Source organism: Halichoeres trimaculatus, unplaced genomic scaffold (assembly GCF_033239565.1).
Source record: "Halichoeres trimaculatus isolate MK-OKI-2021-1 unplaced genomic scaffold, fHalTri1.1 fHalTri1_scaffold_16, whole genome shotgun sequence".
In the NCBI taxonomy this organism is placed as follows: Eukaryota; Metazoa; Chordata; class Actinopteri; order Labriformes; family Labridae; genus Halichoeres; species Halichoeres trimaculatus.
This window is the reverse complement of record NW_027437194.1, coordinates 21182706-21194934: the sequence shown is the minus strand read 5'-3', so window position 1 is coordinate 21194934 and position 12229 is coordinate 21182706. Positions and strand designations below refer to the sequence as shown.

The following is a 12229-nucleotide window of genomic DNA, read 5'->3' as shown; positions in this document are numbered from 1 at the left end:
AATGGTATGTGTTATGTTCAAGATTTAAAAAGCAGCTTACAGGGACCATCTCAGCCACATGCACTGGCACAGGGAGAACTGGGGCTGGTCTTCTCACAGCAGCAGGTGGTGGAGCTAGAAAAAAGTCAGACGGGGATGGGCACACAGGGGTATGAGGGCGAGGAGATGGGGAACGGCAGGGAGCTGGGGAATGGCGAGGAGACGAAGGGTTGTGGGAAGATGGAGATTGGGATGGGGATGTGGTGGCAGCAGCAGAGCCAGGGTTACTTTGTGTCTGTGTAGACATTTATAATCAGAATCACAAAACAACACACCAGGTTTTTGTGAGCTCTAAATCATAGTCTTTAATACTTACCTGAGAGGGTTTTTTCCTCTGAACATTGAGGTTTGGTTTTGGTGTATGTGTATGGGACCCAAACCTCGATCTTTCAAACTGAATAAAGTAACAGAGAAATATAGACAATAATTAAAACGCCTATTTCTAGGCGAAAAATACATGTTCATGGTCTTATGTAATCTGATAATCTGATAATTATGTAATCTGATAGTAACTCTACAGTTTGTAGCTTTATAAAGAAGTTATATTTACCATGGACAATACCAGTTTAGTCCTTTTCACAGGACTTGCCCCAGCTGATGGACCAGCTGTGGATTCAGTGGCTGTGGACCCAGTCAGTCCTGCTGTGGACTGACTGGATTGAGGCTGCTGTCCCCCAGATGAAGAAGCCCTGGCATGCTCCCTTGCCTGAAAAAAAGTACACCAGGAGTAAGTGCATTAGTGTGCATAATAACATAAGCAGTCAACATTCGGAGGAAATACTTTAACCCTTTCAGCGGAATGTTGAATTTAATAAGGGTTACCTTGTGAAAGCCACAAGAACAGCTCTGAGGTCCTTGGACAAGAGTAGCCTGTCCTCTCAACTGAAGAGGACACCTCTCTATCTGTAACCACAAAGTTCAACTTTACCAGCTGCAAGAATAGCACAATATAACTGTAAACTAACAAAAGAAATACTATTACATCTTTATTTACCACCATTTGCTGAGCCAGTTGTGGATTAGAAAAAACTTAATATTAAAGTGGGTGTTTTTCTGACATGATGTGTGTGTTCTTTTAAAAGTTTACCATTTGATAATAGTGGTGCCACTTTTTCTGGCGGGGTGCAGGTCTGTTGCCCTCACTGGAAGGCCAAACACCAGTGTCTGCAAACTTTTGCAGGCGATGGTGCCAGTGGGCATCATCCATAGCCTTGTGTGACTTTCCAGACATCTAAAGTAAATAATAAAAATGAAAGGTTGAAAAACATACACTCATATGCTCATAGCCCATATACTAGCACTGGTACTATAAAACAATAAAACGAATCTTTTCCATTTGATTTAAGGAGTAGAAGGTTTTTCTCAACTCTAAAAAGGAACATTTAATCCAACACAAATTGCAGCCTAGTTCTGATGACGTTATTCATAAACTGTGAACCCTTCTATTCACCCCTGGAGGCCAAGGAGGAGGCTTACAGGAGCGGGGACCCAGACCTGTTCAAGTAGGCCAGGAACAAAGTGACAAGGGAGATCAGCCCTTAGAAGTCTAGAAAGGCCTGTGAGATGTCATGAGCTACAGGAGACCTTCCCCCCATCCTGCAGGTAACAAAAAAAAGTCCAGTCCCAAAGAAACCCGCCATCAAAGGACTCAACGACTACAGGCCCTGATGTCTGTGGCCATGAACCCCTTTGAGAGACCGGTGTTGGGCCACCTGAAGGACATCACAGGCCTCCTGCTGGACCCCCTGCAGTTTGTCTACATTTCAAACAGGTCCATGGAGGATGCAGTCTTCTGTCAGTGGATCACCAACTTCCTGACTGTCAGGAGATAGCAGATGAGCTCATATGACCCCACCCACCCACCCACACACACACCCACGCACACACACCCACGCACACACACCCACGCACAAACACCCACGCACAAACACACACACACGCGCGCACACACACACACACACACACACACACACACACACACACACACACACAAACACCCACGCACAAACACAAACACACACACACACACACACACACACACACACACACACACACACACACACACACACACACACACACACACACAACCACCCCCACCACTCTGAAAAGTGCTTGTACACATATTATTTACACTTATTTGTTTAAACTGTTGATCTTATATTGTTTATATTGTTTATTTAGTTAATTGAGTTTATTCTTGTTCTATTTAAGGCCTTCACAAGAGAGCACAGCTCACCAAGTTAAATTCCTCGTGTTTTCAAGCAATACAGCTGGTTCTGATTTTTAATCCTACAGTTTATCATACATTCAAATTGACACACCTCGAGATACAAGTTAACTGAAGAATAACACAGTCTTAGAATTAAATATAGTAAAAATAAATAAAAAAGTAAAGGCAATACTGCCCCTCGTACACGTTGCATACAGTAGAAATCCCATCTCAAGTATAATTGAGTCAAATATACCTGTGCAGCTCATGCCACGACTGAACGTATAACATGCTGGTCACAAGCTAGCGAGACACTCGGTAGCACAACCTTTACCGGCGTTGTGAATAAATAAATGAATGAATGAATGAATGAATGGATAACTTGTGACTTAAAAGTACAACACTAAACGAATAACATACCATAAACGTTATATCAGGCTTTGCACTAACAGCGTCTTTGCGCCTTTTTGTCCGCGCAAAATAAAACGAATATACTTATCTAATAAATTGTGACTGAAAAGTGCGCCGTACGGGCACACATGTATGTAATTATGACATACATTACACTTTCTGACCATTTTATAGCTTGCTGCGTCTTTTTTTCTGCCATCGACAGCTTTTCAAGTGTTAATGTACTTGTTTATCCTACTAGCGCTAGTATACGCGCGCGAGTATAAAAGTACTAAACTTCACTCAACACCAACATATCCCGCATTGTACACAAAAAGAGAACTTAGCTCGTACATTTCTATCAACAAATGAACAAGAGTTTAGAAATTAGTGGAGCATCAACATACCTTGAACGCTCTCCGCCGCTACTTTTCGCCGTTCTGTCGGAGCGCACTTGGTCTTTGACAGATATAGCTCCCGCCCCCCGCTCGCTCCGATTAGCCGGCTAGGAAAGATGGAGAGCGAGCCGTAATTGGTCGACGCGTCGAAAGATGGTTTTCGCTCCGTGATTGGTCGGCGAAAGATGGATACGGCCCGTTGATTGGTTGTAGAAAGATGGATTTGCTCTTGTGATTGGCAGACGAAAGATGGATCTGGCGCTGTGATTGGAGTCGAAGATACAGTCGAGCGGCTGTCGGGTACCGCGAATTTTGGCTCCTTCAGCTCCAATCAGATACATGTGAAAAACCTCATGGACATGTGTGCCTCCTTTCACACTGTGATAGTTGAAAGAGGACAAGCTTGGTGAGGTTGAAAAAGCTTTCACAAGGGAGGATTGCAATAGAGTTTGGACTCAATACAGTGCCCATGATAGAAACATTGCCTTCAAGCAAAGCCCAAAGTCCAAACTATGGGCCCTTCGATAACCATGGGAACCTGAAATGGACTGGTCAAAACCAAGAACAGAAAACTCTTTCTGACATCATGGGCTCTCAGAAAATGGACTTCCATGTGCCTGGCCTCAGGACAGTCTGGCTGAAAAAAGGGACACAAAGTGCCTTTCAAGCTTCAAAGGTTTTTGGTCACATGGCCTACTATGAATACCATTTGAAAGACACATGTGTGCACGCAATGCTTGGCTGCCGAAACCCAGGTTTGAACCAGTAACCTTTAGATCTCCAGACTAAAGCTCTCCCAACTGAGCTATTTCGGCTCCTTCAGCTCCAATCAGATACATGTGAAATACCTCATGGACATGTGTGCCTCCTTTCACACAGTGATAGTTGAAAGAAAACAAGCTTGGTGAGGTTGAAAAAGCTTTCACAAGGGAGGATTGCAATAGACTTTGGACTCAATACAATGCCCATGATTGAAACATTGCCTTCGAGCAAAGCCCAAAGTCCAAACTATGGGCCCTTCAATGACCATGGGACCATGAAATGGACTGGTCAAAACCAAGAACAGAAAACTCTTTCTGACATCATGGGCTCTCAGAAAATGGACTTCCATGTGCCTAGCCTCAGGACAGTTTGGCTGGAAGTTGGACTCAAAGTGCCTTTCTGTTTTTCAAGCTTCAAAGGTTTTTGGTCACTTGGCCAACTGAGAGTACAATGTGAAAGACACATGTGTGCACGCAAAGCTTGGCTGCTGAAACCCAGGATTGAACCAGTAACCTATAGATCTTCAGACTAAAGCTCTCCCAACTGAGCTATTTCGGCTCCTTCAGCTCCAATCAGATACATGTGAAAAACCTCATGGACATGTGTGCCTCCTTTCACACTGTGATAGTTGAAAGAGGACAAGCTTGGTGAGGTTGAAAAAGCTTTCACAAGGGAGGATTGCAATAGACTTTGGACTCAATACAATGTCCATGATGGAAACATTTCCTTCAAGCAAAGGCCAAAGTCCAAACTATGGGCCCTTCGATAACCATGGGAACCTGAAATGTACTGGTCAAAACCAAGAACAGAAAACTCTTTCTGACATCATGGGCTCTCAGAAAATGGACTTCCATGTGCCTGGCCTCAGGACAGTCTGGCTGGAAGTTGGACTCAAAGTGCCTTTCTGTTTTTCGAGCTTCAAAGGTTTTTGGTCACTTGGCCAACTGAGAGTACAATTTGAAAGACACATGTGTGCACGCAAAGCTTGACTGCCAAAACCCAGGATTGAACCAGTAACCTTTAGATCTTCAGACCAAAGCTCTCCCAACTGAACTATTTCGGCTCCTTCAGCTCCAATCAGATACATGTGAAAAATCTCATGGACATGTGTGCCTCCTTTCACATCGTGATAGTTGAAAGAGGACAAGCTTGGTGAGGTTGAAAAAGCTTTCACAAGGGAGGATTGCAATAGAGTTTGGACTCAATACAGTGCCCATGATAGAAACATTGCCTTCAAGAAAAGCCCAAAGTCCAAACTATGGGCCCTTCGATAACCATGGGAACCTGAAATGTACTGGTCAAAACCAAGAACAGAAAACTCTTTCTGACATCATGGGCTCTCAGAAAATGGACTTCCATGTGCCTGGCCTCAGGACAGTCTGGCTGAAAATAGGACACAAAGTGCCTTTCTGTTGTTCAAGCTTCAAAGGTTTTTGGTGACTTGGCCAACTGAGAATACAATGTGAAAGACACATGTGTGCACGCAAAGCTTGGCTGCTGAAACCCAGGATTGAACCAGTAACCTTTAGATCTTCAGACTAAAGCTCTCACAACTGAGCTATTTCGGCTCCTTCAGCTCCAATCAGATACATGTGAAAAACCTCATGGACATGTGTGCCTCCTTTCACACTGTGATAGTTGAAAGAGGACAAGCTTGGTGAGGTTGAAAAAGCTTTCACAAGGGAGGATTGCAATACAGTTTGGACTCAATACAATGCCCATGATGGAAACATTTCCTTCAAGCAAAACCCAAAGTCCAAACTATGGGCCTTTCGATGACGATGGGAACCTGAAATGTACTGGTCAAAACCAAGAACAGAAAACTCTTTCTGACATCATGGGCTCTCAGAAAATGGACTTCAATGTGCCTAGCCTCAGGACAGTTTGGCTGGAAGTTGGACACAAAGTGCCTTTCTGTTTTTCAAGCTTCAAAGGTTTTTGGTCACATGGCCAACTGAGAATACAATTTGTAACACACATGTGTGCACGCAATGCTTGGTTGCCGAAACCCAGGATTGAACCAGTAACCTTTAGATCTTCAGACCAAAGCTCTCCCAACTGAGCTATTTCGGCTCCTTCAGCTCCAATCAGATACATGTGAAAAACCTCATGGACATGTGTGCCTCCTTTCACATCGTGATAGTTGAAAGAGGACAAGCTTGGTGAGGTTGAAAAAGCTTTCACAAGGGAGGATTGCAATAGAGTTTGGACTCAATACAGTTCCCATGATAGAAACATTGCCTTCAAGCAAAGCCCAAAGTCCAAACTATGGGCCCTTCGATAACCATGGGAACCTGAAATGGACTGGTCAAAACCAAGAACAGAAAACTCTTTCTGACATCATGGGCTCTCAGAAAATGGACTTCCATGTGCCTGGCCTCAGGACAGTTGGGCTAGAAGTTGGACTCACAGTGCCTTTCTGTTTTTCAAGCTTCAAAGGTTTTTGGTCACTTGGCCTACTATGAATACTATTTGAAAGTCACATGTGTGCACGCAATGCTTGGCTACCGAAACCCAGGTTTGAACCAGTAACCTTTAGATCTCCAGACTAAAGCTCTCCCAACTGAGCTATTTCGGCTCCTTCAGCTCCAATCAGATACATGTGAAATACCTCATGGACATGTGTGCCTCCTTTCACACTGTGATAGTTGAAAGAGGACAAGCTTGGTGAGGTTGAAAAAGCTTTCACAAGGGAGGATTGCAATAGACTTTGGACTCAATACAATGCCCATGATTGAAACATTGCCTTCAAGCAAGGCCCAAAGTCCAAACGAGGGGCCCTTCAATGACCATGGGACCATGAAATGGACTGGTCAAAACCAAGAACAGAAAACTCTTTCTGACATCATGGGCTCTCAGAAAATGGACATCAATGTGCCTGGCCTCAGGACAGTCTGGCTGAAAGTTGGACTCAAAGTGCCTTTCTGTTGTTCAAGCTTCAAAGGTTTTTGGTCACTTGGCAAAATGAGATTACCATTTGAAAGACACATGTGTGCACGCAATGCTTGGTTGCCGAATCCAAGGATTGAACCAGTAACCTTAAGATCTTCAGACTAAAGCTCTCTCAACTGAGCTATTTCGGCTCTTTCGGCTCCAATCAGATACATGTGAAAAACCTCATGGACATGTGTGCCTCCTTTCACACTGTGATAGTTGAAAGAAAACAAGCTTGGTGAGGTTGAAAAAGCTTTCACAAGGGAGGATTGCAATAGACTTTGGACTCAATACAGTGCCCATGATGGAAACATTTCCTTCAAGCAAAGCCCAAAGTCCAAACTATGGGCCCTTCGATGACCATGGGAACCTGAAATGGACTGGTCAAAACCAAGAACAGAAAACTCTTTCTGACATCATGGGCTCTGAGAAAATGGACTTCAATGTGCCTAGCCTCAGGACAGTTTGGCTGGAAGTTGGACTCACAGTGCCTTTCTGTTTTTCCAGCTTCAAAGGTTTTTGGTCACTTGGCAAAATGAGATTACCATTTGAAAGACACATGTGTGCACGCAATGCTTGGTTGCCGAATCCAAGGATTGAACCAGTAACCTTAAGATCTTCAGACTAAAGCTCTCTCAACTGAGCTATTTCGGCTCTTTCGGCTCCAATCAGATACATGTGAAATACCTCATGGACATGTGTGCCTCCTTTCACACTGTGATAGTTGAAAGAGGACAAGCTTGGTGAGGTTGAAAAAGCTTTCACAAGGGAGGATTGCAATAGAGTTTGGACTCAATACAGTGCCCATGATAGAAACATTGCCTTCAAGCAAAGCCCAAAGTCCAAACTATGGGCCCTTCGATAACCATGGGAACCTGAAATGTACTGGTCAAAACCAAGAACAGAAAACTCTTTCTGACATCATGGGCTCTCAGAAAATGGACTTCCATGTGCCTGGCCTCAGGACAGTCTGGCTGAAAAAAGGGACACAAAGTGCCTTTCTGTTTTTCAAGCTTAAAAAGGTTTTTGGTCACTTGGCCTACTATGAATACCATTTGGAAGACACATGTGTGCACGCAAAGCTTGGCTGCCGAAACCCAGGTTTGAACCAGTAACCTTTAGATCTTCAGACCAAAGCTCTCCCAACTGAGCTATTTCGGCTCCTTCAGCTCCAATCAGATACATGTGAAAAACCTCATGGACATGTGTGCCTCCTTTCACATCGTGATAGTTGAAAGAGGACAAGCTTGGTGAGGTTGAAAAAGCTTTCACAAGGGAGGATTGCAATAGAGTTTGGACTCAATAATATGCCCATGATTGAAACATTGCCTTCGAGCAAAGCCCAAAGTCCAAACTAGGGGCCCTTCAATGACCATGGGAACCTGAAATGTACTGGTCAAAACCAAGAACAGAAAACTCTTTCTGACATCATGGGCTCTCAGAAAATGGACTTCAATGTGCCTGGCCTCAGGACAGTTGGGCTGGAAGTTGGACTCAAAGTGCCTTTCTGTTTTTCAAGCTTCAAAGGTTTTTGGTCACTTGGCCAAATGAGAATTAAATTTGAAAGACACATGTGTGCACGCAAAGCTTGGCTGCCGAAACCCAGGATTGAACCAGTAACCTTTAGATCTTCAGACCAAAGCTCTCCCAACTGAGCTATTTCGGCTCCTTCAGCTCCAATCAGATACATGTGAAAAACCTCATGGACATGTGTGCCTCCTTTCACACTGTGATAGTTGAAAGAGGACAAGCTTGGTGAGGTTGAAAAAGCTTTCACAAGGGAGGATTGCAATAGAGTTTGGACTCAATACAGTTCCCATGATAGAAACATTGCCTTTAAGCAAAGCCCAAAGTCCAAACGAGGGGCCCTTCAATGACCATGGGAACCTGAAATGTACTGGTCAAAACCAAGAACAGAAAACTCTTTCTGACATCATGGGCTCTCAGAAAATGGACTTCCATGTGCCTGGCCTCAGGACAGTCTGGCTGAAAATAGGACACAAAGTGCCTTTCTGTTTTTCAAGCTTCAAAGGTTTTTTGTCACTTGGCCAACTGAGAATTAAATTTGAAAGACACATGTGTGCACGCAAAGCTTGGCTGCTGAAACCCAGGATTGAACCAGTAACCTTTAGATCTTCAGACCAAAGCACTCCCAACTGAGCTATTTCGGCTCCTTCAGCTCCAATCAGATACATGTGAAAAATCTCATGGACATGTGTGCCTCCTTTCACACTGTGATAGTTGAAAAAGGACAAGCTTGGTGAGGTTGAAAAAGCTTTCACAAGGGAGGATTGCAATAGAGTTTGGACTCAATACAATGCCCATGATGGAAACATTGCCTTCAAGCAAAGCCCAAAGTCCAAACTAGTGGCCCTTCGATTACCATGGGAACCTGAAACGGACTGGTCAAAAACAAGAACAGAAAACTCTTTCTGACATCATGGGCTCTCAGAAAAAGGACATCAATGTGCCTGGCCTCAGGACAGTCTGGCTGAAAACAGGATACAAAGTTCCTTTCTGTTTTTCAAGCTTCAAAGGTTTTTGGTCACTTGGCCAAATGAGAATACAATTTGAAAGACACATGTGTGCACGCAAAGCTTGGTTGCCGAAACCAAGGATTGAACCAGTAACCTTTAGATCTTCAGACCAAAGCTCTCCCAACTGAGCTATTTCGGCTCCTTCAGCTCCAATCAGATACATGTGAAATACCTCATGGACATGTGTGCCTCCTTTCACACTGTGATAGTTGAAAGAGGACAAGCTTGGTGAGGTTGAAAAAGCTTTCACAAGGGAGGATTGCAATAGAGTTTGGACTCAATAATATGCCCATGATTGAAACATTGCCTTCGAGCAAAGCCCAAAGTCCAAACGAGGGGCCCTTCAATGACCATGGGACCATGAAATGGACTGGTCAAAACCAAGAACAGAAAACTCTTTCTGACATCATGGGCTCTCAGAAAATGGACTTCCATGTGCCTGGCCTCAGGACAGTTTGGCTGGAAGTTAGACTCAAAGTACCTTTCTGTTTTTCAAGCTTCAAAGGTTTTTGGTCACTTGGCCAAATGAGAATTAAATTTGAAAGACACATGTGTGCACGCAAAGCTTGGCTGCCGAATCCCAGGATTGAACCAGTAACCTTTAGATCTTCAGACCAAAGCTCTCCCAACTGAGCTATTTCGGCTCCATCAGCTCCAATCAGATACATGTGAAATACCTCATGGACATGTGTGCCTCCTTTCACACTGTGATAGTTGAAAGAGGACAAGCTTGGTGAGGTTGAAAAAGCTTTCACAAGGGAGGATTGCAATAGACTTTGGACTCAATACAATGCCCATGATGGAAACATTGCCTTCGAGCAAAGCCCAAAGTCCAAACTATGGGCCCTTCAATGACCATGGGAACCTGAAATGTACTGGTCAAAACCAAGAACAGAAAACTCTTTCTGACATCATGGGCTCTCAGAAAATGGACTTCAATGCAGCTGGCCTCAGGACAGTTTGGCTGGAAGTCCGACTCACAGTGCCTTTCTGTTGTTCAAGCTTCACAGGTTTTTGGTCACTTGGCCAACTGAGAATACAATTTGAAAGACACATGTGTGCACGCAAAGCTTGGCTGCCGAAACCCAGGATTGAACCAGTAACCTTTAGATCTTCAGACCAAAGCTCTCCCAACTGAGCTATTTCGGCTCCTTCAGCTCCAATCAGATACATGTGAAAAACCTCATGGACATGTGTGCCTCCTTTCACACTGTGATAGTTGAAAGAGGACAAGCTTGGTGAGGTTGAAAAAGCTTTCACAAGGGAGGATTGCAATACAGTTTGGACTCAATACAATGCCCATGATGGAAACATTTCCTTCAAGCAAAACCCAAAGTCCAAACTATGGGCCTTTCGATGACGATGGGAACCTGAAATGTACTGGTCAAAACCAAGAACAGAAAACTCTTTCTGACATCATGGGCTCTCAGAAAATGGACTTCAATGTGCCTAGCCTCAGGACAGTTTGGCTGGAAGTTGGACACAAAGTGCCTTTCTGTTTTTCAAGCTTCAAAGGTTTTTGGTCACATGGCCAACTGAGAATACAATTTGTAACACACATGTGTGCACGCAATGCTTGGTTGCCGAAACCCAGGATTGAACCAGTAACCTTTAGATCTTCAGACCAAAGCTCTCCCAACTGAGCTATTTCGGCTCCTTCAGCTCCAATCAGATACATGTGAAAAACCTCATGGACATGTGTGCCTCCTTTCACATCGTGATAGTTGAAAGAGGACAAGCTTGGTGAGGTTGAAAAAGCTTTCAGAAGGGAGGATTGCAATAGAGTTTGGACTCAATACAGTGCCCATGATAGAAACATTGCCTTCAAGCAAAGCCCAAAGTCCAAACTATGGGCCCTTCGATAACCATGGGAACCTGAAATGGACTGGTCAAAACCAAGAACAGAAAACTCTTTCTGACATCATGGGCTCTCAGAAAATGGACTTCCATGTGCCTGGCCTCAGGACAGTTGGGCTAGAAGTTGGACTCACGGTGCCTTTCTGTTTTTCAAGCTTCAAAGGTTTTTGGTCACTTGGCCTACTATGAATACTATTTGAAAGTCACATGTGTGCACGCAATGCTTGGCTGCCGAAACCCAGGTTTGAACCAGTAACCTTTAGATCTCCAGACTAAAGCTCTCCCAACTGAGCTATTTCGGCTCCTTCAGCTCCAATCAGATACATGTGAAATACCTCATGGACATGTGTGCCTCCTTTCACACTGTGATAGTTGAAAGAGGACAAGCTTGGTGAGGTTGAAAAAGCTTTCACAAGGGAGGATTGCAATAGACTTTGGACTCAATACAATGCCCATGATTGAAACATTGCCTTCAAGCAAGGCCCAAAGTCCAAACGAGGGGCCCTTCAATGACCATGGGACCATGAAATGGACTGGTCAAAACCAAGAACAGAAAACTCTTTCTGACATCATGGGCTCTCAGAAAATGGACATCAATGTGCCTGGCCTCAGGACAGTCTGGCTGAAAGTTGGACTCAAAGTGCCTTTCTGTTGTTCAAGCTTCAAAGGTTTTTGGTCACTTGGCAAAATGAGATTACCATTTGAAAGACACATGTGTGCACGCAATGCTTGGTTGCCGAATCCAAGGATTGAACCAGTAACCTTAAGATCTTCAGACTAAAGCTCTCTCAACTGAGCTATTTCGGCTCTTTCGGCTCCAATCAGATACATGTGAAAAACCTCATGGACATGTGTGCCTCCTTTCACACTGTGATAGTTGAAAGAAAACAAGCTTGGTGAGGTTGAAAAAGCTTTCACAAGGGAGGATTGCAATAGACTTTGGACTCAATACAGTGCCCATGATGGAAACATTTCCTTCAAGCAAAGCCCAAAGTCCAAACTATGGGCCCTTCGATGACCATGGGAACCTGAAATGGACTGGTCAAAACCAAGAACAGAAAACTCTTTCTGACATCATGGGCTCTGAGAAAATGGACTTCAAT

At 44.1% G+C, this 12229-nt stretch overlaps 3 non-coding genes across 3 annotated transcripts; all 3 read right to left on the bottom strand.

The window, feature by feature from the left end:
• Positions 1-3778: 3778 nt before the first annotated feature.
• trnas-gga (transfer RNA serine (anticodon GGA)) lies at positions 3779-3851 on the bottom strand. Its single transcript has one exon. It is a non-coding gene; the product is annotated as a tRNA-Ser (tRNA).
• Positions 3852-6303: 2452 nt separating this feature from the next.
• Positions 6304-6376, bottom strand: trnas-gga (transfer RNA serine (anticodon GGA)). The gene has a single exon. It is a non-coding gene; the product is annotated as a tRNA-Ser (tRNA).
• Positions 6377-11355: 4979 nt separating this feature from the next.
• trnas-gga (transfer RNA serine (anticodon GGA)) lies at positions 11356-11428 on the bottom strand. Its single transcript has one exon. It is a non-coding gene; the product is annotated as a tRNA-Ser (tRNA).
• Between the last annotated feature and the right edge of the window lie 801 nt (positions 11429-12229).